Raw genomic sequence first — 26148 nt, forward strand, 5'->3', positions numbered from 1 at the left:
TGGCACGCTCGAATGAGGAGGCTTTCTTATTTTGTTCTATGGGAGGAGGGACACCACTAATTCCCAAAGGAGTCCCTGTAGGTTTCCCCCTTCAGTGCAAGAAGACTAGGACGGGAGGATCACCATGGGGGAGGTCATCCCCGAGCCTAAATATGCGTCACGACGGGAAGCTTTTGAAGGCGAAGACCACTTTCATCAGGATAGGTTGTAGTCCTGTCCCCTTCCAACTGGTTGTTGTGACAACCCTTCCCGCCTTGTTTTTTGGGGGAAGATGATCAGGTACAGGATAAAAGAGGACAATGTGCCACCGTAGAGCGGGGAGGCAGGCACTAGCAAGAACTCACCTTGTACTCTCTCTCACCTAAGCAATCGAGACAAGCACGAGTATGGTTTTACACCACGAGGTGGCCCAAACCTGGGTAAACAACCGTGTCCAATTGAGGTTGCTGGAGAATCGCCGCGAGGTTGCGGAGTAGAGTACGGTGGGAGAACCTCCACACCCTAGAGTTCGAACCTCTCGGGTCCCCAGAGCCCCAATATTGAGATTTGGCGCGCCAAGTAGGGGTCCGCCGTGGTCCTCCAACTCCGTCTCAACTCCAGCCCCGCCACGCGATGGCCGACGCGTGCTATGTGTGTACTGAGCGCCAGGAGGCACACGTTGCCCAGACCGTGCCCACCGGACGCAACGTAAACGGTCGCCACCACTCCACCGATGCCGGGACTGCTACTACCATCGACCTCGCTGCCTACAAGAAGGAGGACTCCTTGATGCACCCTTCCATGCAACGGGATAACCACACCGCTATGATATCCTACACCCATGCCATCCTGGAGCATGTGAATAGACATGCCGTGTGGCTCTTGACATGCAAGCTGCTTCGGTATTGCCCGACGGATGCTAGCTATGACGCTTGGCTGGGCCGCAACATCGAGCTCGTTACTGCCGCCTGGGAGGCCACTACGCCCCCTCACTCACTTCGTCCTTCGCCATCTCGCGCAGGGGACGTGGCGCATGGAGCACCTTCGCCGCCTCCCCTGGGCAACAGCCCAGTCGAGCCTCGGTGCGACGCACGCTCGGGCGGGCAGCCTGGCGGGGCACCTGCGCACGCACAAGACGAGGCCAACTACCAGGATGTTTGCTGCGTGTCGCGCGATGCGCGTGTGATCCTCGAGCAGTAGGACCAGCGCCAAGACGATATCGTCCAAGATATCATGGCGGCTGGGTGACTCCGTGACAGCAGACCTTCCCCTGCAACGACACCAGAAGAATGCTGCTAGCACTCTCCGACAATCGAAACTAGAAGAATGTTGTTGACGGCCCACCAGCGCGTGGTATCGCAGCAGTTTTCGAGGGTGAGAGGATACTCTCAAGTATTAGCAGCTGAATGTGTCAGATTCAACAACACTTGAAAGATTAGTATCTGCAAGCAAGGTATCAACAACAAAGTAGTATGATAACAAGGGTGTCAGAAACAATCTGTTGACGACAGACTATTCCTAATGATTGTATCAATGGCGCCAGAAGTTGCCCGTTGACGGAAATTTTCTGTTCCCTTCAACGACCAGTGTACCAAAATTGTAGTAGGTAACAACAGTATAACGAGTAATAGCAGTGGCAAGGAACAACAATATTGACAGCAGTAGCAAGTAGCAACAGTAGCGAGCGGCATTAGGAGAGCAAGACAAGTAACAACAGTAGCAGCAGAGCAAGACAAGTAACATCAGTAGCAGCAGAGCAAGACAAGTAACAGCAGCAGTGGGACAAACTCGTAGGCAATGGGTCGGTGATTTGTTTGGATGATATTCATCATGCAACAGTTATAACACGGAGAGATATGTGGCTAGCTCCCGTTCGTCAATGTGATGTAGGCATGCATTCCGTGTGTCGTCATACGTGCTTAGGGAAAAGAACTTGCATGACATCTATTGTCCATCCCTCCCATGGCAGCGGGGTCCAAAAGGAAACTACGGGATATTAAGGTTCTCCTTTTAATAAAGAACCGGACCAACGCATTAGCACTTGGTGAACACATGAACTCCTCAAACTATGGTCATCACCGGGAGTGGTTCCGGTTATTGTCACTCCGGGGTTGCCAGATCATAACACATAGTAGGTAACTACAACTTGCAAGATCGGATCTAAACACACATATATTGGTGACAACATAATAATTTCAGATCTGAAATCATGGCACTCGGGCCATAGTGACAAGAATTAAGCATGGCAAAGTAGTAGCAACATCATTCTCTGAACATAGTGGATACTAGGGATAAATCCCCGTCAAAACTAACTCGATTATATGATAGATCTCATCCTACTCATCACCACCCAGCGAGCCTACGAATATATTACTCACGAACGATGAAGAGCTTCATGGAATTGGAGAGGGAAGAAGGTTGATGATGACGATGGCGACGATTTCCCCTCTACGGAGCCCAAAACGGACTTCAGATCTGCCCTCGAGATGAAGAACAGGATGTGGCGGCGCCTCCGTATCGCAAACGCGACTTATAGAGCTGAGATTGGGGGTGGCAGAGCCACGTGGGCCCCACAAGCTTACTAGCCGCCACCATAGGGGTGGCGGCTATAGGGCTTGTGGCCAACTGGCCCTCCCCCTCAGGTGGATCTTTACGCAGGTATTTTTCATATTTTCCAAAAATATTCTCCGTAAATTTTCAGGACGTTCTGAGAACTTTCATTTCTGCACAAAAACAACACCAAGGCAATTCTGCTGAAAATAGCGTCAGTCCAGGTTAGTTCCATTCAAATCATGCAAATTAGAGTCCAAAACAAGGGAAAAAGAGTTTGGAAAAGTAGATACGATGGAGACGTATCAACTCCCCCAAGCTTAAAACCTTGCTTGTCCTCAAGCAACTCAGTTGACAAACTGAGAGAGAAAGAAAAACTTTGACAAACTCTATTTGATCTTGTTGTTGCAACTATGTCTAACTCATAACCAGAATTTCAGCAAGATCACAAGTTAACCACATAAGCAAGTGACACAAAGGTCTCACAGTAAACTAATATCAATTGCATAATCAGCTAACGAGCAAATAATAATGAGTTCCAAATACCAACACTTCAATCAAAACAAGCATGAAGCAATATGAATAGGTGGTATCTTGCTAGCTCTTTTCGAGACCGTAAAACATAAATGCAGAGCACTTTCAAAGATCAAGGGCTGACTAAACATTGTAATTCATAGCAACGAAGATCTAGTCATAGTCATACTCAATATCAATCAAAAGCAAAGCATAAAAATGACAGAGGTGCTCTCTGATTGGTGCTTACATAAGAGGAGGATGACTCAATAGGAAAATAAATAGACAGGCCCTTCGCAGAGGGAAGCATTGATTTCTAGAGGGGCTAGAGCTCAAGCTTTGAAAACATAGATAATAAATTTGGGTGGCATGCTTTCATTGTCAACGCAATGACCAAGAGTTCTCAATATCTTCCATGCTACTCATGCTATAGGCGGTTCCCAAACAGAAAAGTAAAGTTTTAACTCCCCCACCACCAATCAATCACACTCCACGGCTAGCCGAATCCTTGGGTACCGTCCATACTAACACCAATACAGGGGGAGTCTTGTTTTATAGTTATGTTTTCGATTTAAGCGTGGAACTGGGCATTCCAATTACCGACCCCTTTCTCGTGAATGACAGTGAATAAACACATGTCGAGGATAACACTCCTATCATGGAAGATACCAATAGCCCCCTGTCACCACATGAGCGGTTCGGGCATGCAAAACAGATTATTTCTTGAAGGTTTAGAGAATGGCACATGCAAATTTACATGGAACGGCAGATAGATACCGCAAATAGGTAGGTACGGTGGACTCTCATGGAAAAACTTTTGGGTTTATGGAAGTGGATGCACAAAAAGTATTCCGCTTAGTACAAGTGAAGGCTAGCAAAAGACTGGGAAGCGGCCAACTAGAGAGCGACAACAGTCATCAAGATGCAATGAGTTTGACTAACATTGAATGCAAGCATGAACAAGATATAAATCACCATGAACACGAACATCATAGAGGCTATGTTGATTTTGTTTCAACTACATGCATGAACATGCGCCAAGTCAAGCCACTTGAATCATTCAAAGGAGGATACCATCCTATCATACTACATCATAGTCATCTCAAAATCTATGTTGGCATTCAAAAAAACCATTATAAGCTCTCAGCTAGTTAAGCATGGCATCAGAAACTATGATCTCTAAGTTGTCATTGCAAACATGGTTCTCTCACAACAAAGCTGAATCTGGGATGACAAACTAGTCATATTTAGAAAAACAAAATATATAGAGTTCATACCAGCTTTTCTAGTCTCAGTCACTTCATCATATATCATCATTATTGCCTTTCATTTGCACGATCGAACGATGTGAACAATAACTAAGCTGAATCTGCAGGCAAACACAAAGGAGAAGACAAAGTAATATGGCTCTTTGAAAGCTAAGCAGGTATGCATGCAAGAACCACTTAACATTGTAACCAATATCTTCTACCTTGACCCAAAGAAAAAAGAAAACTATTTACACGGGAAAGCTCCCAACAAACAAAAGAAGAAAGGAAAATCTTTTTGGGTTTTCTCAAAAGGACACAAAACAAGAAAACAAGAAAACGAAAAAATAAACTAGCATGGATAATACAGTGGCAAAGTGTGAACACCGGCTAACAAAGAGAAAGCATAAGCATGAATGTAAAGTCGGTGAGAACACGTACTCCCCCAAGCTTAGGCTTTTGGCCTAGCTTGGTCTACTCCCATGGATGGTCCTGGCGAAATCCAAAATCATAATGGGTGTTATACGGGAGTGCTGCAGCCACTGCCTGAATAGCTGCCTCACGTAGTCTAGCAGCCGTCGCCTCCCTCTCATACTCCTCTGCCTCTCCTATGGTTATGTAGTATCTTCGTTTTACCTGAAAGTCAAAGAAAGCAGGAGTAGGAAGGGTAATATGGAAAACACGCTGCCGGTTAAATATCAAGCGGTATAGGAGGGATCCATGATCTCTCTCGAAGAACTGGTAGCGTGTTAGAGCGACACGATCAAGGTAGGCTGTACGGAGAGGAGGGTCTTCTGGACGAATGGATACGCCAAGAAAATTTGCTAAGCGTGCAGCATAAATTCCACCAAAGAAATCCCCCTCAATGGAATTATTATTCAGCCTCCTTGCTATGATAGCTCCCATATTGAAGCTCCTGTTACCTGTTACTGCACTCTTAAGGATACTAAGGTCGGAAGCGCATAGGTGACAATGTGCACCCTTGTCGTTAATGCACCTACCTATGAAGAGGGCAAAGTAATGCAAGGCAGGGACATGGATGCTTCCTATGGTGGCTTGCCTGATATCTCTGGTTTCTCCAACAGTTATACTGGAGATAAAGTCTCTGACCGAAGACTTAGAAGGATCATTAATACTACCACCATCGGGTATCTTGCAAATCCTATTGAAATCCTCCAAATCCATGGCGTAGGATTTATCGTACAGATCAAACTGTTGGAAATATGCCCTAGAGGCAATAATAAAATGGTTGTTATCATATTTCCTTGTTCATGATAATCGTCTATCGTTCATGCTATAATTGTATTAACAGGAAACAGTAATACATGTGTGAATGAATAGATCACAATGTGTCCCTAGCAAGCCTCTAGTTGGCTAGCTCGTTAGTCAATAGATGATCATGGTTTCCTGATCATGGACATTGGATATCATTGATAACGGGATCACATCATTGGGAGAATGATGTGGTGGACAAGACCCAATCCTAAGCCTAGCACTAGATCGTATTGTTCGTATGCTAATGCTTTTCTAATGTCAAGTATCTTTTCCTTCGACCGTGAGATTGTGCAACTCCCAGATACAGTAGGAGTGCTTTGGGTGTATCAAACGTCACAACGTAACTGGGTGACTACAAAGGTGCACTACGGGTACCTCCGAAAGTGTCTCTTGGGTTGGCACGAATCGAGATCGGGATTTGTCACTCCGTGTGACGGAGAGGTATCTCTGGGCCCACTCGGTAGAACATCATCATGAGCTCAATGTGACTAAGGAGTTAGTCACACGATGACATGCTACGGAACGAGTAAAGAGACTTACCGGTAACGAGATTGAACAAGGTATAGGTATACCGGCGATCGAATCTCGGGCAAGTTCTATACCGACAGACAAAGGGAATCGTATACGGGATTGATTGAATCCTTGACATTGTGTTTCATCCAATGAGATCATTGTGGAGCTAGTGGGAGCCACCATGGGTATCCAGACCCCGCTGATGGTTATTGGCCACAGAGGTGTCTCGGTCATGTCTGCCTGTCTCCCGAACCCGTAGGGTCTACACACTTAAGGTTCGATGACGCTAGGGTTATAGGGAATTGTTATACGAGATTACCGAAAGTTGTTCGGAGTCCCGGATGAGATCCCGGACGTCACGAGGAGCTCCGGAATGGTCCGGAGGTAAAGATTGATATATAAGACGGATGGTTTCGGACACCGGAAGTGTTTCGGGCATCACCGGTAAACGTACCGGGACCACCGGGACCACCGGAGGTGGTCCCGGGGGACCACCGAAGGGGGGTGACGACCCCGGGAGGCTAGATGAGCTAAGTGGGGAAGGGAACCAGCCCCTAAGTGGGCTGGTGCGCCCCCCACCCTGCCCATGTGCACCAGAAAAAGGGGAAGGGGGGAACCCTAGCTAAGTTGGGCCTTAGGCCCACCAGATGGGTGCGCCACCCCTCCTCCTTGCCCTGGCCGCCACTCCCCCCATCTGGGAGGGCTGCCGCACCCCCTAGGGGTGGCACCCCCTCTCCCCTTCCCCTATATATAGTGGGCACTTTTGGCCTTTGGAGGACACGGTTTTCCCTCTCCCTCGGCGCAGCCCTGCACTTCTTCCTCCTCCTCTCTGCCGGCGCTTGGCGAAGCCCTGCCGGGAGACCTCGTCTCTCCACCAACACCACGCCGTCGTGTTGCTGGTCTTCTTCCCCAACCTCTCCCTCCTCCTTGCTGGATCAAGGTGCGGGAGACGTCACCGGGCTGCACGTGTGTTGAACGTGGAGGTGCCGTTGTTCGGCACTAGATCGGAATCGCTGCGAGTACGACTCCATCAACCGCGTTCTAGCAACGCTTCCGCTTAGCGATCTTCAAAGGTACGAAGATGCTCTTACCCCTCTCTCGTTGCTGGTCTCTCCATAGGAAGATCTGAACATGCGTAGGAAATTTTTTGAATTTATGCTACGTTACCCAACACAAACAGTATGGATGAGTCACGGCAAACTGAAAATTTAAATCTATGCACGAAAGAGGCAGTGAGCATAGCATACTGTTCACATTTATCTCAGAGGAATTCTTCTAACCCGGCATTGCAGACAAGTGTATCAAACTCATCCTTAAAACCTGCTTCGATCATGAACTCATCGGAAGGCCATTCACATGGTTGTACCGGTGCGTCCCTTAGTTGATAAGGTTCGGGCTCCTGAAAAGAAAGACGGGGACCCTTCTTACTGGAGAAACCATCATGAAACTTCCCCGTGAACATAATTTCCTTTTGCTGAAATTTTTTAAGTTTACGAGAAAAGTGAATGAAGACCAACCACACCTTGTAGCGACTACTCCTACTAGTGCCTAGAGACCGTATCACGCGCTAAAACTACTTGGGACCAGCTCAAATCAACATTTCTAGCTCAAGAACAGGGTCACCAAGGTAGCAAGAATACATGAAGGATAAAGCACTAGAGCAAAAACTAATTGGACCAATGGAGGAGTCCCTTACCAAGGAGTAATTTCGCCAAAATGGTTCGGAGAATGGTGCTTTGAGCAAGGAGATCGAAAATCGCAGCCAAATGAGCAAGAACACGGGTGTGAGCTGCGAAACAATTTTTTCTGGAGGTGGAAGAAGAGGATGGGAGCTGGAATGAGTGGAGGGGGTCCCTGTGGGCCCCACAAGCTTGATAGCTGCCATCAGGGGGGCGGCGGCTGCAGGGCTTGTGGCCCACTGGTCAGGCCCCCAGGCCAGCTCTCACGCCCAATATTTTTCAAATATTCCAGAAAAAATCATACTAAATTTTCACGACCATCGGAGAACTTTTATTTTATAGGTATTTTTTTCCGGGACGGTAAAACAGAAAACAGGAAAAACTAAACTAATTCTATCATTTTTCTTCTAAGCAACATAAAATGAAAGCTCAAAACAGAGGTTTGTGACTCTTTGATTCATCCATTTCATGGTCATCGAAAGAAATCCGTCAATGGGGTTGATCAAGTCCTCATGACAAAACCTTCTCGAATCGCAAGATAGAATGGAGAATTTTCGAATAGCCACTAAGTGACCTCAATGGGGATATGTATCTCCCCAACAAGCAAATCATACTTCATCTTGAAACAAGGAATAGGGCATTCAAAGCTCCCAATAAGAATCGATGAAGTCTTTTCGATAGCATTGATGCAATGTACCTGATATCGTTTCTTCGGAAAGTGCACTGTGTGCTCATTATCGTTGACATGGAAAGTGACATTGCCTTTGTTGCAATCTATAATAGCCCCTGCCGTGTTTAAAAAGGGTCTTCCGAGGATGACAGCCATGGCATCATCCTCAGGAATATCGAAGATAACAAAGTCTGTTAAGATAGTGGTGTTAGCAACCACAACAGGCACATCCTCGCAAATGCCGATAGGGAAAGCAGTTGATTTGTCGGACATTTGCAGAGAAATTTCAGTGGGTATCAACTTATCCAATTCAAGTCTACGGTAAAGAGAGAGCGCATAACACTAACACCGGCTGCAAGGTCACATAAGGCAGTTCTTACGTAGTTTCCTTTGATGGAACAAGGTATAGTGGGCACTCCGGGATCACCAAGTTTCTTAGGAGTTCCACCTTTGAAAGTGTAATTGGCAAGCATGGTGGAGATCTCAAGATCTGGTATCTTCCGTTTATTAGTCACGATATCTTTCATGTACTTGTCATACGGAGACATTTTGAGCATATCAGTTAACCGCATCTGCAGAAAGATGGGTCTTATCATCTCAACGAAGCGCTCAAAATCCTCATCATCCTTTTTCTTCGATGTCTTAGGAGGAAAGGGCATAGATCTCTGAACCCATGGCTCTCTTTCTTTACCATGCTTCCTAGCAGTGAAGTCATTCTTATCATATTTCTTAGGTTGTGGGTTATCAGGATTAACCGTAGGTTCAATCTCCACATCCTCATCATTGCTAGGTTGAGCATTATTATGAACATCACTGTCCATATTGTCACCAGGTTCATGTTCATCACCAGATTGTGTTTCTGCATCATTAAGTTCTTCGGGTGTGACAATATTTGGTGAACTAGCATGTAGGTTTCTATCATCCTTCTTCTTCTCCTTAGGATGACTAGGTATATCAGCATTGATTCCTTGAGAATCTTGATCAATTCTCTTAGGATGACCTTCAAGATACAAAGGTTCCTGAGTCATTTTGCCTCCTCTAGTAATGACTCTGACAGAGTTGTCATTTAATTCATTGAGCAAGTCATTCTGAGCTTTAAGTACTTGTTCTACCCGAGTAGTAATCATAGAGGCATGTTTACTCAGAAGCTTCAGATCATTGACATTTCTGTCTACACAAGCACTTAAATGGCTAAGCATACGAGTACTTTGTTCCAAATGTCTGCTAACATAATCATTGAAACTCTGTTGTTTGGCAACAAAGTTGTCAAATTCATCAAAGCATAGGCTAGCAGGTTTATCAAAAGGAATATCACTCTCGTCAAACCTACGCAGAGAATTCACTTCTACTACTTGTATCGAGTTATCGAGACCATGGATCTCTTTGATAGGTGGTAGATTTCTGACATCTTCAGATCTAATGCCTTTCTATTGCATAGATTTCTTGGCTTCTTGCATATCTTCGGGACTGAGGAATAGAATACCTATTTTCTTCGAAGTTGGCTTAGGAGGTGGTTCGGGAATAGTCCAAGCATTATCGTTGATCAAGATGTTATTCAGTAGAGTCTCAGCTTGTTCTACAGTTTGTTCCCTAAAAACACAACCGGCACAACTATCTAGGTGGTCTCTAAAGGCATCAGTAAGTCCTTTATAGAATATATCAAGTATCTCGTTCTTCTTAAGAGGGTGATCAGGCAAAGCATTCTGTAGTTGGATGAGCCTCCCCCAAGCTTGTGGGAGACTCTCTTCTTTGAGTTGAGCAAAGTTGTATATTTCCTGCAAAGCAGCTTGCTTCTTATGAGCAGGGAAATATTTCTCACACAAGTAATAGACCATATCCTGGGGACTACTCACACATCCAGGAGCAAGAGAGGTGAACCAGGCTTTAGCGTCATCCTTTAAAGAGAAAGGAAACAACTTAAGGATGTAGTAGTGGCGGATCTTCTCCTCACTAGTGAAAAGGGTGGCTATATCGTGTAGTTTGGTAAGATGGGCTACGACCGTCTCGGACTCATAACCGTGAAAAGGATCAGATTCGACTAGAGAGATTATCTCAAGATCGACAGAGAATTCATAATCCTTATCGGTGATAAAGATAGGTGAAGTGGCAAACTTCGGGTCGTATTTCATCCTAGCTTTCAGAGATTTTTCCTTCCACTTGAGAAGTAATTTCTCAGCGTCATAGGCATCCTTACACGCAAGAAAATCCTCAGCTATCTCTCCCTCCATAACATAACCCTCAGGTATATCAGGCAATTCATATCTAGGAGAGCTAGATCTAGTAGGAGCAAAAGCAGGTTCTATCTCAATAGTATCGGCAGTTTCAGAAGCATCACGAGCATTGGCAGTAACTCTAACAATATGAGCATCAAGGAATACCCCTAGTGGAACATCAGGCAAAGTAGTATCTCTAGCAGTATCAAGCATAGCATCATCAGGCATAGCAGTATCTGGCATAGCATCTCTAGCATCGTCAGGCATAGCATCTCTAGCATCATCAGGCAAAGCATCTCTAGTAGTATCAGGCAAAGCAGTATCAGGCATAGTATCAAGCATAGCATCTCTAGCAGTAGCATCATAAGCATCATCAAGCACAGGCGACATATCAAGATTTCTAGCAGGACGTGATGTCGCAAACTTACTCATAACTGAAGGTGAATCAAGTGCAGAGCCAGATGGCAGTTCCTTACCTCCCCTCGTAATTGAGGGCAAGACTTTGGTTTTTGGATCCTTCAGATTCTTCATAGTGATCATCAGATATAAATCCCAAGTAACTCAGAGAATATAGCAATACCTCCCCGGCAACGGTGCCAGAAAAATGATGACTCCGTGACAGCAGACCTTCCCCTGCAATGGCACCAGAAGAATGCTGCTAGCACTCTCCGGCAATCGAAACTACAAGAATGTTGTTGACGACCCACCAACGCGTGGGATCGCAACAGTTTTCGAGGGTAGAGTATTCGACCCAAGTTTGTTGATATGCCTATAGGAGGTGAGAGGATACTCTCAAGTATTAGCAGCTGAATGTGTCAGATTCAACCACACCTGAAATATCAGTAGCTGCAAGCAAGGTATCAACTGCAAAGTAGTATGATAACAACGGTGTCAGAAACGATCTGTTGACGGCAGACTATTCCTAACGATTGTATCAATGGCGCCAGAAGTTGCCCGTTGACGGAAATTGTCTGTTCCGTTCAACGACCAGCGTACCAAAATTGTAGCAGGTGACAACAGTGTAACGAGTAATAGCAGTGGCAAGGAACAACAGTAGTGACAGCAGTAGCAAGTAGCAACAATAGCGAGCGGTAGTAGTAGAGCAAGACAAGTAACAGCAGTAGCAACAGAGCAAGACAAGTACCAGTAGTAGCAGCAGAGCAAGAAAAGTAACAACAGTAGTGGGACAAACTCGTAGGCAATGGGTCGGTGTTTTGTTTGGATGATATTCATCATGCAACAGTTATAACACGGAGAGATATGTGGCTAGCTCCCGTTCGTCAATGTGATGTAGGCATACATTCCGTGTGTCGTCATACGTGCTTAGGGAAAAGAACTTGCATGACATTTATTGTCCATCCCTCCCGTGGCAGCGGGGTCCAAAAGGAAACTACAGGATATTAAGGTTCTCCTTTTAATGAAGAACCGGACCAACGCATTAACACTTGGTGAACACATAAACTCCTCAAACTATGGTCATCATCGGGAGTGGTTCCGGTTATTGTCACTCCGGGGTTGCCGGATCATAACACATAGTAGGTAACTACAACTTGCAAGATAGGATCTAAAACACACATATATTGGTGACAATATAATAATTTCAGATCTGAAATCATGGCACTCGGGCCCTAGTGACAAGCATTAAGCATGGCAAAGTAGTAGCAACATCAATCTCAGAACATAGTGGATACTAGGGATCAATCCCCGTCAAAACTAACTCGATTACATGATAGATCTCATCCTACTCATCACCGCCTAGCGAGCCTACGAATAGATTACTCACGAACGATGAAGAGCTTCATGGAATTGGAGAGGGAAGAAGGTTGATGATGACGATGGCGATGATTTCCCCTCTCCGGAGCCCAAAACGGGCTCCAGATCTGCCCTCCAGATGAAGAACAGGATGTGGCGGCGCCTCCGTATCGCAAACGTGACGAAATCTTCTCTCTCGATTTTTTCTGGGACGAAAGTGAACTTATAGAGCTGAGATTGGGGGCGGCAGAGCCACGTGGGCCCCACAAGCTTGCTAGCCGCCACCAGGGGGGCTGGCGGCTATAGGGCTTGTGGCCCCCTGGCCCACCCCCTCAGGTGGATCTTTCGCAGGTATTTTTTTATATTTTCCAAAAATATTCTCCGTAAATTTTCAGGACGTTCTGAGAACTTTCATTTCTGCACAAAAACAACACCAAGGAAATTCTGCTGAAAACAGCGTCAATCCAGGTTAGTTCCATTCAAATCATGCAAATTAGAGTCCAAAACAAGGGCAAAAGAGTTTGGAAAAGTAGATACGATGGAGAAGTATCACTGGGCGCCAGAATGGGGCTGCCCTCGCCCGCGAAATTCCCTCGATTGGCGTGGGATGCTGGGCCTTCACTCATGGGTTGCGCTGTGTGCGTTGGCCCGTCGAGTTCAAGCCTGAGCTGTCCCCGTGATATGATGGAGTCCCTGACCCAACTGAGTTCATGCAGCTCTACATGCTCAGCATCGAGGCGGCGGGCACCGATGGCAAGGTCATGGCGAACTAGTTTCCGCATAACATCTTTTGTCCTACCCTCCCGTGGCAGCGGGGTCCATAAGGAAACTAAGGGATACTAAGATCTCCTATTAATCGAGAACTAGAATAAAGCATTAACACATAGTGAATACATGAACTCCTCAAACTACGGTAATCAATGCAAATAATCCCAATTATTGTCACTTTGGGTTATGCGGATCCTAACACGTAGTAGGTGCATATGACATGCAAGATCGGACCAGGAACATAGATATAATGGTGGAAACATAAATGGTTCAGATTTGAAATCATGGCACTCGGGCCTAGTGACAAGCATTAAGCATAGCAAAGTCACAACAACATCTATCTCCGAACATAGTGGATACTAGGGATCAAGCTCTAACAAAACTAACTCGATTACTTGATGAATCTCATCGAGCTCTTCACCGATCAGCAAGCCTACCTAGGTATTACTCACTCCCGGTGGAGAGCATCACGGAATTGGCGATGGAGGAGGGTTGGTGATGATGAAGACCAAAGATTCCCATCTCCGGAGCCCCAAATGGAGTCCACATTAGGCCTCCCGATAAAGAACAAGAGGTGGATGCGGCTTTGTATCTTGAAACGTGATGAAACTTCCTCTCTGATTTTTTTCTCCGAAAATAGGAATTTATAGCGCTGGAATTAGGGTCAGTGGAGACACGTGGGCCCCACTAGACACAAAGCCATGCCACGAGTAACTGGCACACCCTGATGTCTAGTGGGCTGCTCTATCATCCCCTCCGGTAGATCTTGGTTCCAATATTTTTATATATTTCCACAAAGAATCTCCAAAAAGTTTCGTTCCATTCCGAGAATTTATATGTCTGCACAGAAACAACACCATGGTAGTTCTGTTGGAAACGATGTTAGTTCGGGTTAGTTTCATTCAAATCATGCAAATTAGGGTCCAAAACAAGAGAAAAAGCATTAGTAAAAGTAGATACGATGGAGACTTATCAACTCCCCCAAGCTTAACTCATTGCTTGTCCTCAAGCAATTCAGTTGACAATCTGAAAGTGATAAAGAAAAACTTTTAGGAACTTTTTTGTTCTTGTTTACATATAGATGCTTAGTGGGCACCTAAGTTGTCAGCATAAATCATGACTAATCATATCAACAATAACCCTTAGAAACTATATTAGCTCATATCAATGTCATAATCAACTAGCAAGCAATAATACGATAGCTCAAACATCAACACTTTGTCATAAAATCATGATATTATATGACAACAATGGTATCTCGCTTGCCCTTTCTAAGACCGCAAAACATAAATAGAGAGCACCTCCATAGTTCAAGCAGTGACTAGACAGTGTAATTCATGGTAAAAGAGATCCAGTCATGTCGCAAAAAACGATTACTACACACAAAGCATGAGCATGACAACAATGCTCTTAGGTCTGGTGCTTATTTGAGAAGGTGATGACTCAAAGAAAAAATAAAATAAGATGAAAGTAAATAGAAAGTCCCTTCATAGAGGGAAGGAGGGATTTGCACAAGTTCTTGAGCTCATAGTGAAAGTAAGAGATAAATTATTCTGGGAGGTTCACCCTTCCGGTCAACGTTACGAGCAAGAGTTATCGATATATTCCATGTTAAACAAATTAGCGGCAGTTCCCAAGCGGTAAAATTAAAATTTTAATCCACCTCCACCAATCAAACACACTCCACAGCTAGCCGAATCCACGGGTGTCGTCCATAGTGACAACAATCCAGGGGGAGTTTTGTTTAATTATTTGCGGTTTATGATTCGGGATTGGGAGTCCCTTTATACCAGCCCCTCTCGTGCAAGGACGAGTGAATAATCTCTCATCATGAGAATAACCAACTTAGCATGGAAGATGCTGACCGCCCGCTGTCGCTCCATGAGCGGTCCAGGCACAAAAAAAAAGTTCATTTGGAATATTAGAGGTGAACATGCAAATTTACTTGGAACAACACGGTGATACCACATATAGGTAGGTATGGTGGACTCATCTGGAATAAATTTGTTTCAAGGATTTTGATGCACAAGCAGTATTCCCACTTAGTATAGGCGAAGGCTAGCAAATAGGATGGGAAGCGACCAGCTAGAGAGCAAAGACGGTCATGAACATGCTTTATGAATAATCATCATTGCATACTAGCACGAGGAGGATATAAACACCATGAACATAAATAATGTGGAGGCTATGTTGGTGTTGATTCAACTATATGTGTGAACATGTGCCAAGTCAACCAACTAGAATATTTAGAGGAGGATACCATATCATCATACTACATCACAACCATTTTAATGCATGTTGACATCCAACATAAATCATTATCCACTCCTAGCTTGTAGGATCGGAAGTATGTCTAGAGTGTGTCTGTGTGTGTGTGGGGGGGGGTGATTTGACTACTTGACAAGATAAAAACTTAGCATTTTCTCGGTTTTAGTTCTGGGTCAATTTTAACAATTATGACTAGTCAAGTTCACCCTACACATGCATATCTAAGAGTATATCAACGGAAAGTAAGGACATGCAAATGTAATGTAGAGGGTAGGGTACGAAGATCAAACACAAAGGTTGACACAACACTGTTTGGCGTGGTTCCGATAGATGGTGCTATCATATCTCCACGTTAGTGGAGACTTAAACCCACAGAGGGTAACGGGTGCGAGATTCCATGGAGGGCTCCACCCATAATGGGTCCTTGAAGCAGCGGCCTTGTCTATTCCACCATGGCTTCCGTCCACACATGACTAGCCTCACTCACGATAGATCTTCACGAAGTAGGCGATCTCCCTGCCCTTACAAACTTCTTGGTTCAACTCCACAACACGAAGTAGGAGGCTCCCAAGCGAAACCTAACCAATCTAGGAGGCACCACCCTTCAAAAGGTAATAGATGTGGTAGAGCGATGAACTGCTTGCTCTTGTGCTTCTAAAGATAATCTCCTCAACACTCAATCACTGTCTCTCAGATTTGCGAGGGGTAGGAGAGATTGATCTTGTGGAAAACAAGTTGGGAGGCTAGAAATCAAGGTTCAAATGGTTGGAATGGAATCTCTTGATATCAACACATGAGTAGGTGGCTCTCTCTCAGAAAAATGTGTCGGATTTCGGGCTCCGCAAAACCCTAAGGATTCGAACACAGGGGGCGTGTGCGTAGGTTCCTCCCTGCTTCACCCCGCCTAGCCTGCAACTCAATGGTAACGGCAAAGAACTCACTCGAAGGTGAGGAGAACACATGGCACAAGAGTTTACCCATGTTTGGGCCGCTGCGAAGCGTAAAACCCTACTCGTGCTTTGGTGGATTTCCTCTCTCCGAGGTTGAGGAACGAGATAGTACATGGATTTTGTGCCTACGGAGGCCAAGTGGCTAAGTGTGTTGTTCTAGGGTTCTGAACCCCCTTCTCAAGTATCCTACCCTCTCTATTTATAGTGGAGGCCAGGGTCCTCTTCCCTGATCCTCGGTCGGAAGGGATCCCACAATAGCCAGTTTTAGTGGGAGACAGGGGAACATGCCTCCCCTGCCAAAAGTGGTCTTCGCGTGCAAAGCTGCTGCCAGCGCCGCAGAGATGAGCGTAGGGGTGACGCCTGTCCTGCTAGCGGGCGACCAGGATCTTGTTGCACCATAAGGGAAACCTTTAGAAGATGCCTTTGGGGTCCTGATTCTCTCCTGCCTTCTTTGCACCGAAAGGGGAAGATGTCCTGCTCTGCCACCTTCTGATCGCCTACCCTTTCCTGGCATCACCATTGACTCCTAAGGCCCAGCCTTACCTTGGAATATCCGCCGCTCCGGAGGAGTCCTGAGGAAGCCTCCATGCGGGTCTTGACGCTGCTCCTCCTCGTGAGGCTTGGTCCCTCACGAGGGCCGTGTTCAGGGCGGTGATGTTCCTGGCAGATCTTGTGTTGATGAAATGGGCCTGCCCTAGGCTGCAGGCATGGAGGTCTGGGTAGCCCCGTTCCTAGAACACCGACACTAGCCCCCGGGCCCAAGGCGCGCCTGGTTTTGTTTCCTGACGAAGCATTGAAGACAGCCCGAAGCGTCGCGGGCCGCATTTGCCTGCGGTTCTGGCGACCCGCGTGTCTCGAAGCTGCGCGACGACACCCTCGCTCCCTGAGGTGCCTTGACGGTGCCAAGCCACGAAAATGCGATTCCCAAGAGTCACGCAACCCATCATTTAGCCCATTGAATGCGACCGCACCCAACGGCCCCAACGAATGCGACCGATCGATGGACTGGTGAGGCGACCTGAGTGGTAGTGCTTCCATCGGCCCACCTCGCGTCCCTCGCGTGGCGTGCGATGCCCAAGATCCCACGACGGTTGGTGGCTGGGGCTCGCCCTTAAGTACGCCCTGCCTCCTGTGGGGGAAGGTACCGCAACCTTGGGCTCCTTCTCTGCTCCCCCCATCCACTGCGAGGAGACTTCTTACCCTTCTTCGCATTTCATCTTCTTGGCATCCCCCGGAGATGTCTTTGGTCGGAGAAAGCGTGCAGTGCCTCCTGCGCCCTCCTCCGCCCCTAGGGGCAGTGGCGGAGAGCGCTTGGGGCCCTTGTGCTTCCGTCCCCACTGGGTGCTGGCTCCCGAGTAAGTCCTTCGTCGTGCTTCCTTTGTCGTCCTGTCTTTTGTCCTCAGGTTGATTCTTCTTCTTCTTCAGTGCGCCCGCCTCCGAGGAGCCGAGGTTAGGAGGGCTTCAGGAGGAGGTAGAGGGGCTGCGGGCCCAGCTTGCGAACGCCGAAGCCGCTCTCCAGACCGCTCGCGGGGAGGAGTCGGAGGCCGTAGCTGAGCTGGCGTCACTACGGAAGCAGGTCCAGGAGGCGACCGGCGTTGTCCTGGCTGCCGATGGGGAGGTGTCGAACACCCGAACAATGGCCCACCAGCGCGCCATGCGTTCTGCTGACGTAGCCAGCCGGGCACTCGGCGTGACTCGCCGACTGGTGGGGGTGGCCCCGGCGCGGCCCAATGTGATGAGCAATGGGGGCTACGTCACCTTCTTCGAGGGGGTGGTGGAGGCGCTGGAGACCTGCGTCCCCCGTGCTGATGTGGATGGCGCGGCCAACACACGCGAGCTTCTGAGCCTCGCCCTGACCCTTGTCTTCTCCAACCAGCGTCGCCTTGCTCCGGAACTTGACCTTCGGAGCATTGTCGCGCCAGCGCCGGCAGGGTCCCGTCTTCTCTCCTGGGTTGAAGTCTGCCCTCACGTGGCCGCTCTGGAGGAGCGGTGTGCCCCGGTGCCCGTCTCCAGCCAGGAGGAAGACCCCGACACCGAACACATGGTCATCAATGGTTCCGCCGGCGACCCCTCCTTGTAGGTGTCCTCCATATTTTGCCGACCTATTCCTATAATGGTGAACCAAGAACTCTGCCCTGCAGGGCGTTAAGCTTTTGCTGTTATTACCTTTGTTGCTATCCTCTTTCGCTTTTGAGGTGATGGCTTGCGTGATGGTGGTCATGGTAGCGGGTCCACGAAGCTTAGGGGCCGTCGCCGCAGTTGCCACAGCGAGGGTGTCGTGATCTTCCGGGGGTTCCTCCTTCCTGAGGAACCCTTCGTGCTGCCGCGTGCTTGAGTGCTGGATCCGCTCCTTGCTACCATCAAGTCCTTAGGCCTTACATCCTTCGTTAGCGTGCATATTTCAATCCATCATTAGTTTATCGTAAGGCGAGAGGGTCCCGGTTAGGGCCTGTGAGGCACTTAGCTTGTGGGTTTATGTTGGTTCCTAGCGTAGTTCCTCCTGAGGGGTTCCTGTCTTACAAGCGGGACGAGGTGAAAACCCTTTTGGCACTCTATGTCTGCAGGTCCCGGTCTTGATGACCGGTGAGCTCCTGAGGCGCGCCCAGGAACCCCCTTTGCGGCGCTCGAGCGATTTCGTGCCTCGTCCCTCTGGTCATTGCCCCGGGATGGGCCCTGGAGCCTCCCGAGACTCTTTATGACGGTGTGGAGTAGTCGTCTCCAAACACGTCCTCCGAAAGGTAGGTTTCAAAGCTAGTGAAACGAGCAACGTCGGAGAGAGTTCTTTTTTCCTTCTTTTCATTTTTCAAACATTGGCCGTTTAACACCAGAGAAAACCAACTTAAGAAATATGCCAGTTCAAACTCAGTGAAAAGTAGTCCGAATCCAAAAGAAAGCAAGTGTCGCGTCCGACATTTAAAGCTGGCATATTCATTGGTGGACTATGTGGGTTTCCTTGCCAGCTGCGAGCATGGTCATTGGCAGGCCATGCTGATTGCCTTTGTCTCTGTACCCAGCATGGAGCCAAGGTCTTCCACTAGGCGTGGGGTGGACCCATTCCGCGTCCTCGGGGGGCCCTGGGCGTATATAACCTCGGCCCATTATTATGTGAGTGTGTCACGGTGGGGGTGTATATGGGAGGTCGCGAGGACGCTTTGGCCTCGCAAGTGCCCCTACCCCCTCGCTGTCGAGGGCCTGAGATTCTAGAGTCATTCGGGACTTTGTTGTACCCAGCGCGCAGGTAAGGTCTTCCACTAGGCGTGGGGTGGACTCCTTCCGCTTCCTCGGGGGGGGGGGGGCGTGGGTGTATACAACCTCGGCTCGTTATTATGTGAGAGTGTCATGGGATGAAGTAGGTTCCGGAAGGATTGAAGGACGATGCAGAGTCGATGCAGTGGCGACGCTGGGGCGTCGCGAGACTGTGCCGAGGTGCTAAGGGTCGATGAGGGTCTTGCGTGCTTGAGCTCCCTCTCGGAGGCCTATTTAACGACTTTTATGGCTCTACGTTGTCATGTCCTAGTCCCGCGCATTTCCCGACCATCGTTACGTGTGACCGAGTGAACGGATGTAGCTACGGGGTCGGGCCTTGCTTCTCCTGACACCGACCAGCTCAAGGACACTATTAAGGGCAGCTGGTGGCATTATGGCCGGTAAGGCTCCCGAGGCATGGTACTTAGGAGTCCCCCTTCTATCTTTCGAGCAGCTCTACATCGTTAGGATCCAGTCCTGCTCATTTCCCGCCCCCCGTTATGTATGACCGAGTGAACGGATGTAGCCGCGCGGTCAGGTCCTGCCTCCCCCGAGAATATCTTGATCAAGGACGTTGTCAAGGGCGGCAGGTGGCCTTATGACCGGTAAGGCTCCTGGAGCTCCATGCTTCAGAGCCCCCTTTTTGACTTTCAAGTGGCTCTGCATTGCCAGGAACTAGTCCCACATATTTCCCAATCACCACTGCGTGAGACCGAATAAACGATCTCGGCCACGTGGTCAGGCCCTGCCTCCCATGATAACGACCGGATCACCAAGGGCGATATCAAGGGAGGCAGGTGGCCTTATGACCGGTAAGGCTCCTGGAGCGCTACGCTCCGGAGCCCCCTTGGACGCTCAAGCGACTCTGATTTCATCCTGTTGACCGTGATCCTGAGGGGCCGCGGGGCTTCGCAGCTCCTCCGATGGGGTGGTGCGTTGTGGCCGAGCGCTTGTTGCGACGCAAGTAAACTAGTGACTTAGGTTGCCAAGTGGCTGAAACAAGAATTGTAAAGGGAGGAATTTGCCGGAGTACGCCCTAGGTAGTTGGAGTCCCTGCGGTGAGGAGGCACCCCTTAAGGCAGCAAATCCAAAAAATTACCTCGCCGAATAGTTGAACCCCTTTGTGCTCCAGGAACGCCGCGCAAGGCCTGGCCCGTGATGCCCACACGTGCGCTTTAGCCGTCGCGGGTGATCCATGCCGCTAGTGTCTTGTCGCGGCATTCGACTCGTCCTCCTGAGGCCTGCGAGTTTAGCCTCGCGTAGTCCCTCCGCAGGGTGAGGTAGCTAGTGCCACGCCCCGCTGCTTGAGGGCGCCCTCCTGGCCGGGCCCCTTGGGCCCGGCCCATGGAGGAGCCCCCGAACACTCCTTACTCCTCAGGAGGGTAGGCGCCCCGGGGGGACGCCTAAAACTCTTCCTCATCCAGAGGGTTAGGTAGCGCCGCATACTCTGGCATATACGGCTCCTCGGAGGCGCTTGCCCGCCCCCACGTCCGGTCATTAGCGCTATGGTGGCCGTCCCTCTTGGTGGCATAGGGGGATCCCCTCGGCCGTGTTGCTCGAAGGTCTTCTTGCGATAGGCCTCCACGCGAAGTCGCTTGTTCCTGCTGCCTCTGTCGGCTGGTCCCGGCGTCGTCCGGTGCTTACTTCCGCCTTGATATCCCATCATGTCTCCATTGTCCTAGTTCATCTGCACCATCCCCTCCGCCCTCTGCTGGCTGCGTCAGATGGAGCGCTCCTGTCGGGCTGCCCCTGGGTGTCGAGAGCCGACCTGGCCCCGGTGATGCGTGCCAGCGTGCGCGTTGATGGTCCCGTCGTTGGCTTCTCGTCCCTAGTGGTTGCCGGTGTGGCACGCTTCAGAGCCGGTCGCTACGGTCTGGAGGAGGTGGATGGCAGCGCGGAGTGCGTCTCTTTCAGCACCGCCCAGAGTGGGCAGGGCCCCGGAGGTTGCAGGTTTGGGAGCCGACGTGCGGTGGGAGCCCCGGCGCCCTGCGCCTATGGCCTTGAAGATGTACCGGGCTGGATGGTCTTCTGGGCGATGGCGATTAGCTCCATGATGTGGTCCGCCCAAGCATCGAAGCCCCCGGGTGTCTGTCATTGACGGAGCATCTCCCTTGCCATCCGCAACGCATCTTGTGCGTTGAGGTCCCCCAAGTCGATGGGGCGTACTGCCTGGTACGAGCCACCTGATCCTGTAATGCTGGTGTGCGAGCCTCCGGCTGTGGTAACGTGGTGGTCGGAGATCAGCTCGACGAGGCTCGGAGGAGCCGGTAGGTCGCCAGCCACCGGTACAGCTGTCCGTGACCGAGGAAGCCGGAAGAAAACCTTCACACGCCCCCTACCTTGCGTGCCAAATGTTGGATTTCGAGCTCCGCAAAACCCTAAGGATTCTAACACAAGGGGTGTCTGCGTATGTCCCTCCCTGCTTCACCCCGCCTAGCCTGCAACTCGATGGTAATGGCAAAGAACACACTCAAAGGTGAGGAGAACACATGACACAGCAGTTTACACAGATTCGGGCCGCTATGAAGCACAAAACCCTACTCCTGCTTTGGTGGATTGCCTCTCTCCTAGGCCGAGGAACGAGATAGTACAAGGATTTTGCGCCTCCGGAGGCCAAGTGGCTAAGCGTGTTGTTCTAGGGTTCCTATCCCCTCTTTCTCAGGTATACTACCCTCTCTATTTATAGTGGACGCCAGGGTCCACTTCCCTTATCGTTGGCGGGAAGGAATCCTACAACAGCCAGTTTCGGTGGGAGACAGGGGAACATACCTCCCCTGCTAAAAGTGGTCTTCGCCTGCAAAGCCGCTGCCAGCACTCAGAGATGAGCGCAGGCGTGACATCCGTCCTGCCGGCGAGCAACCAGGGTCTTGTTGCACCAGAAGGGAAACCTTTAGAAAATGCCTTTGGGGTCCTGATTTGCTCTTGCCTTCTTCGCATCGAAAGGGGAAGCTATCCTGCTCTACCACCTTCTGATCGCCTGCCCTTTCCTCGCGTCACCCTTGACTCTTGAGGACTAGCCTTACCTTGGAATATCCGCCACTCCGGAGGTATCCTGAGGAAGCCTCCGTGCGGGTCTTGACGCTGCTCCTCCTCGTGAGGCTTGGTCCCTCAGGAGGGCCTTGTTCAGGGCGGTGCTGTTCCTGGCCAATCTTGTGTTGACGAAGTGGGCCTGCCATGGGCTACAGGGATGCAGGTCTAGGTGCCCCCGTTCCCAGAACGCCGACAAAATGGATCTGGCAAGTGTAAGTTTGTGCCGAGTGCTTCCTTTATGAATGAGAGGTAGGTGGAGGGGTATATATGGGCATCCCCCCAAAATCCAACCATTACAACATTATTGCCCAACTCAGTGACACCGAAAAGAATCTCGGTGGTGCCGAGTTGCACTAAATGTGGCAACTCTTGAATTCTCGGTGAGACTGATATAGGAATCTTGGTGGTACCGATAGGATGACCTATACCAGTTTCCAATCTCGGTGAGACTGGTTTGAAACTCAGAAATTCTGATTCTTGAAATCTTCTCAACAGAAAGTTCGACACCGAATCTCGATGGCACCGATGTAAAAGTTGGTGGTATCGAGATGGTAGGGTTTGGCATAGGATGTGTCAAGTGTAAAATCGATAGGGACGAATGGAAATTTTTGGTAGCACAAATTTTGGAGGTTTAGCTTTGGATAAAATATTTTGAGGGAGAATGGTTCAGTATTTTGGTGGATATCTGTACGCAGTTGAGCAACAAATTCATCATAATACCTCATCCCCTTTTAATAGTATTGGCTTTCCTATGGACTCAAAGTGATTTCTCACAAATGTAAAATGTAGAGTTTTCTTGCTTGAAGCTTGAGACAACCATGTTCCTTTCCTTGCATTAAGGGGCATATCCTCACAATCCTATAGCCAAAGCATCTTTGAATTTTTATGAAATATACTTGAATAAGATAATTAGTTCAATGATGCATACGTTGTGATTAATTACCAAAACCACCTTAGGGAGCAATTGTGCTTTCAATCTCACCCTTTTTGATAATTGATGACAACATATAGATCAAAGCTTCGACAAAAGTTATAGTCAATGATTAGGATCAACGCTTTGAGAAGTATGGGAAAAGCAAGAGCTCCCCCTAAATTTGTGCATTATTTCAAATTTGCGTTTGAATTCAAATGCACAATCTATTAGGATAATGGGCCACTCTTGCATGTCATATACAACTTGGTGGTGCACATAAATGATATGAATAGCACATAACACCAAACAAGCAAGTGAATGATCATCAAGTAGATAGCTCAAAATTAATAACGTGGTAGCAACAATGAAACAAAGTATATGATCAAACACTTCTCCCAAACAGATAAAGTCAACCAAAAGACCGAAAGTTTTGAAAAAACAAATGAGAGCAAATAAAATGGAAAGTTGTCCCTCTAGAAGCCTATTGATCTATACACTCCCCCCTTTGGCAACAGGTTACCAAAAAGTTCAAAGGTCTAGAACTAATCGTCTCTCTAGGGGTAGAGGTGTAGACACTGGAGGTGTAGGAGCAAGAGCTGAAGGTGCTGAAGCTTGAGCTGATGAAGATGGTCTTGCTTCCGGATCTGACACAACTTCTCACCTAATATAAGTCGTGAAATGAGTAGTAGTAGGAATAGGCGACTCTTCATCATCACTGCTGGGGATGGATAGATGAACATAATCAACTTCATGCTAGAGCTGCTCAATAGTGGTAGTCAACTCCGTTACCTTAACATCGAGGTCCTGAAATTTTGTCCCCATGATCCTCTCGAGGCTCTTCTAGTTAAGGAAGATCTCAGAAATTTTCTTCCCCATCCCTTGGATGGTGCTAACCAAGAATGACATCTGCTCATCTCTGGTCCAGAGCTGTGGGCGTTGGAGCTGAGCATTTCTAGCATCCTCTGCCTCTGTTGCGTCTCGAGCTGTAGCTGAGCTGGGATGGTTGAAGTCCATCACAACTTCATTATCTTCAAACTCTGGCTGAAGCATCAGGTGGGGACGATCAAGTAGATATGCATGCTTGACAATCTTGGCATTGATGAGCATATGAATACATGGAGCATATCCACAGGATCACTTTTGATCTGTAGCAGTCCTGCTGACAGTCTCAACTATCAGTCCATCACTCTGAACCACGTGTTGTGTGTCTAGATGATGCAACATGTTGATGTAATAACCTCTAATCATCTTATCATCTCTTGATTTGGGCATTAGGGTCTATCTCATAATGGTGTTTGTAGTAGGTATCCTTGCTTGCAAGAAATAGACACAACCAAACTTGTTCGCCTGCACATACTTATGGGGCACTGGCTTGTACATGTTTACCATAGAGTTATGATTCATCTTGGGTTCGAAGTACACATCAAGGTGTCTTTCTTGTGCCTTTGGAGGACCAATGATAGTGGCCCACTCTTCCGCGATAGACTCACACCGGTGACCATCACTCATCCATACAATCCTTCCATCAGAATAGAAATGAGCGATGGAATAGAATTGCATGATCATTTGATCATTCCAAGCAGTGATCTATCTGCCAACAAAATATTCAATATCGACTAGGCTAAAGTTTTCTCTCACATGAGGAAAATAATTTTCATTGGCCTTGATATATTCCCAATCGACATGTCTCATGTCCTTGACTGCAGGACTCTTATCAAGCAACACATTCTCGTAGAAATCTTGTTGCTCCTTTGTGTGAAATCGGGGATCAACAGTAGTTCTCCTTCTCACAACATATGGATCAACTGACCTCCACTTCCCGAGTCCTTGATCTCTTCTCTTTTCATGTCGTCAGCAACTGGATGATCAACATTGTGGGATGGTAGATGAGGTCTCAGCTTCATTAGCACAGGGGCATCCTCTTCTTCTTCTGCATCAAACTCTCTAGATGAAGAACCTTTGTTCTTCTCTGCTGTAGGAATGTCCTTGGTAGTCCTCTTGGGACCTAGAGACTTCTTAGGAGCTGAATACTTCTTGGGAGGAGAAGGAATCTTTTGTATAACATAAACCATCAGCGTTTTCTTCTTACGAGGAGGGACCTCGGCTTGAATTTTTTCCTCCTCATCATCAACATCTTCTACTGGGTCTTCATACATTGAGGTTGGCCTTCCAACAACATGGACAATTCTCTTTATGGCTCTCTTCTCACCTAGCTTCTTTGCAAGCCAAGCTTCTGGAGCTTTTATGTTAGCAGGTCTGGCATATTCCTTCCTCACAGTCTTCCTAACTGTGGTCTTCTCTTTGTGCTTCTAGTGAACATATTTCTGCGGGATGAAGTCAACATCTTCTTCATCTGAATTGATCTTCCTTATGGGCCTAGTAGATGCCTTGGGCAAGCTATGGGAGCTAGGTGTCCCTGGGTCAGAAGGTGTCCTCTCAGGACTAGTGCCTGAATCCATCTCAACACTAGGCTCATTGAAGTTGTTCTGACTATCCTTTGATCTTGACATAATGTCAAACATCCAAGTAGACACGCAGCCCCTATGAAGAGATATAGAAGAGCTAGAAAGGATGAGCATCAT

Source organism: Hordeum vulgare, chromosome 4H (assembly GCF_904849725.1).
Source record: "Hordeum vulgare subsp. vulgare chromosome 4H, MorexV3_pseudomolecules_assembly, whole genome shotgun sequence".
Lineage (NCBI taxonomy): Eukaryota > Viridiplantae > Streptophyta > Magnoliopsida > Poales > Poaceae > Hordeum > Hordeum vulgare.